Source organism: Pteropus vampyrus, unplaced genomic scaffold, assembly GCF_000151845.1.
Source record: "Pteropus vampyrus isolate Shadow unplaced genomic scaffold, Pvam_2.0 Scaffold114, whole genome shotgun sequence".
Lineage (NCBI taxonomy): Eukaryota > Metazoa > Chordata > Mammalia > Chiroptera > Pteropodidae > Pteropus > Pteropus vampyrus.
In genome coordinates this window covers 2896692-2901598 of record NW_011888895.1, presented here as the reverse complement: position 1 = coordinate 2901598, position 4907 = coordinate 2896692, and positions in this window count along the sequence as shown.

Sequence of the window (4907 nt, the reverse complement as noted above, 5' to 3'; positions counted from 1 at the left end):
GGAGTATTAGAAGCCTGAGCTGTGCTTTCATACTTCCGGTTGAGTCTGAAAGAGCAGTGGTCTGTCCCGCCAGCATGCCCGCAGGGGACCACACACACTTTCAGGAAAAGCTCCGTGTGGGCCTTGTTCCTTGACACTCCTCACAGCTCCTTGAGGCAAGTTTCATACCCATTTTATAGATGGGACACCTGAAGCTCAGAGAAAATAAGCACCTTGTCGAATTCTACCAAAGGGGGAGTTGGGATTGGTGATTCGGAAGTCCACTTTTGTCCCCGTGTACCCTCCTGGAGGTGGCACTCAGTCTTTGCGTTTCGGGCCATGCTCTGAGGAGCCAGCTCTAAGTGACCTACATCCTGGCCTTCCTGTCCCCTACGCAGACTGAGGCTTAGACTTCATCGCGGTACGAGGGGACAGAGAGGCTCTGCGATGCCCCAGAAGTGTTTTTGATTTCTAGTCTTCAAAGGGAAGTCCTGAGAACGACAGAAGGAGATGTTAACGTGCCCGGGAGAAGGGGCCTGCTTTTTGCACGTTTCCCCTGCTTCGTGATTTCCCACACAGCTTCTTCATCTCCACATGACTCCAGGGTGCATTTACAGGGCATGCGCGGGGCAAGTGCTGCCCTAGGCAGGGTACAAGGGCGAATGGGCAGTGTCCCTGACCTCATCTCTCCCAGATGGGGGAGGAGGAGCTCTTCAGCTACTTGAAAACAGGCCATAATAAAAAGAATTGAGATTCAAACCAAGTGCTATGGAAACAGAACTAGGCTCTTTAGAAGCACTTGGATTGGGGGTGGAGGCGGTTTCCAGCAGAGCTGGTGTCAAAGCGGGCGTGGGGACAGCTAGCGTGGAGGTGAGTGGTGGGAAACGGGAGGTGGCCACAGTGCGTGGTATGTTTTGGGAACCCCTGGGAGCGGGCAGTGTGGTGTGATGGTGAGGAGGAGGTTGGAGTGTAGACGAGACTGGGGATTCGGGGCTGGTCTAAGTTGCTGTCTGCTGGTGAAGAGACGTTTGTGGCTGCTAAGTGTTTCCAGAACTGAAAGGATCCTTTCAAAGAGCCGAGAATAAGCACTGTGTGAATCAACGTGCTGTAAGTCGTGCCTCCTGGTCGGCCAGGCCCCTGTGCTGCCCAGAGATTGCTGAGGAAGAAATGATTATACACATTCACCCTGGAGAAGCGCGAAGAGGGCTGAGGAAGGGTTCGCAGGTGTCCGCCGGCGGTGGACAGGGTGGACTGGACGGTGTAGGTGCTCGCCCGGTGGCCCCTGCCTGAACTTGGTGTGCTCCGAGATGCTGTGTGGGGAGCACCTGAAGGCGTGCATTGTCCTCTCCTTGCCATTTGTGTTGGGAGGGCTCAGCGAGCGATGACCGCCTGCACCTGGAATCGACCTGCAATGCCACCTGCCAGTCCCTGCCCTGTCCTCGGCACCTGAGAATAGACCAGTAGTATGGTGTCAGTGGGAGGTTTCCAGGGCCACTTCTGGGATTCTTGGTCACCTTGAAAAAAATGTAGTAGTGGAATGAGCATAGAACTCTGGGTCAGATACGTCCTTGTGGCCCGCATTGCCACCCACCAGCCACAGGACCTTGGCTGGTTTCTTCTCTTCTCCTGGCCTCAGGGCTCAGTGGCTTCATATGGAAAACGTGTCCAGGGAAACAGCTGGTCTCAAAGAACCCATCCAGTCTGTAAGGCCCTGACCGCGTCCCACTGGCCAGTTTGCTGAGGGGTTATTCCATCTGCGCCTTTAGAACCGGGGAGTTGCTGGGGCGGGGAAATGGGAAAGGATTAAGAGAATTTCTCAGGCTTATTCTTTGCACATTTATTTCCATCCTCTGATAAGCATAGCTATTGTTTTCATAGCCCACCAGTAGGCTATGGGGCTATTACTCTAATTCTCAACGGAATAAGTTCTGCATTTGATCACGAGAACACAGCGAAGGGAGGCCGTGCGGCCGGCACAGTTATTTGCTGGGCTCGAATTACCAGTATTCTCTTTGCTCTGAGAATGAAGCTTTAAGGGACATAGACTTAGAGCCACAGCTGGAAAACAGGGTGGCGGTTAAGAAGTCCTTAGGAGTTGTGTCGAAGTCTGGTTTTGGGGCAGCCACATTACAACCCCCAAAATCGACCCTTAAGTGTATAGCAACAGCAGCCATACCTAGATAACCTTGCATACTCTCGGCTCCCCCTAACCCAATGGGGAGAGATCAGCAGAAGTCGGACTCCCGCAGCCACGCCGTGTCTCTAAGATGCTCAGGATCTTGGGGTCGCTGCAATGGAGCAGAACTGGTGTCTGTGTGTTGCAACTGGCACTAAGGACACTGGCACTAAGCTGTGCCTCTGGGGAGGGAAATGTGCTTTTGTCTTATTGCCCAGAGATTTGGCCCAAGGTGATTCCATCGTGAGTGGAAAAGATGAGGGTGCATTGTCCAGTGGACTAAGCCGGAAGTAAGGATCATACAAAATGGACTGTCGACCTCTCCATTCCAAATAAGTGGGGACTCCGCAGTTGCCATAAAAACGTGTATCGAGTTAAATGGTGTGACTCGGATGTAGTGTTCTGTGTCTGAACGGATCCCCGAACTGTAAGCGTCTCTTTGTGGAAGACTAGATTTGCTTTTTTGATAGACATCAAACTGTTAACTGTATGGTCAACTGTCGTTATTCAAAGATTCTGTTGCAAAATTGTCTGTTTGCAAAAATGTATTGGTGACCTCCAAATCAATATGGTGTTTTCACATTCATTCATGGAAAAAGCTGTGGAAATTTGAGTTTCTGGATGGGTCCGTCCCCAGCCAAGGCTGAATAGGGCGACACTCCACATCCTTACTGCTTCTCTCATGCTGTAAACAAGTGTCTTTTTCACGGTCTATTTTGGTGACTTTTTTTTTTTTTTTTTTGCAACCATGTGCCTTGTGTTGGTGGTTTTGCTATTTTAAATGACCCTCAAGTGTAGTGCTGAAGTGCTGTCTATTGTCCCTGAGTTCAAGAAGGCTGCGTGCGATGTGCCTTATGGAAAAAAATATGTGCTTTTGGTTAGCTCGTTCAGGCTTGACTTATAGAGCTGCCGGCTTTGTTCTGTGTTAATAATCAATGATACAAATTAAATAAGGTGTCTTCGAAAAGAAACACATAAAGCAAGATAATGTACTGGTGGATTGCCATAAACATGATCAGAGGCTAGCAGGAACCTGACCCTGTATTTCCCCTAGGAGCGATGGTTTAATGTTGTCTAAATCAATGTTCGCAGCAACTTTATAGGACATAAGTATCGTGAATAATGACAATTGACGGTATTTGGCTCTGGGGTTTGTGCTTTGTTTTTCTATCGCGAACCTCTTTGACATCTTCCTATAATTCTCCAACGTTTATCTGCAATAAAGGAGACTTTTATTTCCACCCTTGTTCTTACTCTGCTTGTCTGGTATGTCCTCCGCCACCCTGCCCGGCACCCTTTCTCATCCACACTCCCTTTCATTCTGCTCCTCCAGCTCCCACCCACTAGGGAGCTGCAGTCTGCAGGGGCCAGGGTCTTCTCCGAAAGGAAGGCACAGGAAGTACCTTGGTGAAGAGGTTTGGGGATGCGGCAGAAAGAGCCAGGCTGTAAGCGGAGGGCCTGAGCTTGATATCTCAAGGGCTTTCAAAATACTCTCCCAATCAAATACATTTTAATTACCTATAAAACAACAACGAAGGATTGTTCACAAAGCAAAATCACGAGGAATTTTAAGAAGCACCGATTTCATAAAGTTAGCGATTTTGACCCAATGTTTTGAAAGCTTATCCTTCCGTATACTCCTTACCAGATCTAAATATAGTAATATGGAATAAGTAATTGAATGTGGCTAAGAAAAACGTGAAGGATTTCTCTGCTCAATGCTCCCTTATTCCTTCCCACCAGGATGACATGGTTTGGGGTTAAATCTCTATTCTGGTGAAATGCGATGCTTTAACGATGATTTTCCTCACCTTAGAGCACTATTCATACTCTTCTTTCTTAAAACTTGCACATGGACTCAAACTAGCAACGTTCTACTTTTCAAAACATTCAAACATAAAGTACAGAAGACGCTATCACAAATGAGGTACTTACCACTCAGATGGAACAGATATTATATTTTTGCTTTTTTTTCAGATCTTTTATTTAAAAGAAATACAATATTAGATACATTTCAAGTCTCTTTTTATACCTCTTCTTATCTATTCCTTCCTTCCCAAGAGGTAGCCATTATTCTAATGTCAGTATGCAACATTTATATCTATGTGTTTCACTACATATATATGTGGCTACCATTTATAATACTGCTTCGTGGCTTTTTAATGAACTAAACGGATTTATAGTATGGAAGCTTCAGCAATAACAACATGCTTTTTTTTTTTTTATGTATTGTCATTTTGAGATCTATCATGCAGATCTAGTTCATTGATCACTGTCCTCTAGGTTGCCATGTGTGACTACATCACACTTGGGCCACTTGCCTCTTAATGGGCATTTCCAAGTTTACAGTGTTTCAAGCAATGTTGCAATGAACGTCCTGGCAGATACATCCTGGGGCATAAGTGTGAGTGTTTCGCTAGACATTGACTTGCTAGTTCATTGGGTATTTTCATTTTCATCTTTAAAAAGTGATGGACAAATTTCAAAGTCATTGTACCAATTTACACACCCAACAGCAAGATTTAACAGTTCCTGTTTTCAAACCCCTCCTAATACGTGGTATTATCACGTTAAAGAAAAGAAGCTTTCCCAGTCTAATGAGTGTCAAGAGGTATCTCTTTTAAACTTACATTTTCTTGAGCTTATTTTCATGGTAATGGTCATTCTGGTTTCTTTCCCCCTGTTAATTGCCTTTTTATGTACTTTGCTAATTTCTTTCCTGGATTGTCATTTTTCTAACCTAAGAAAACAG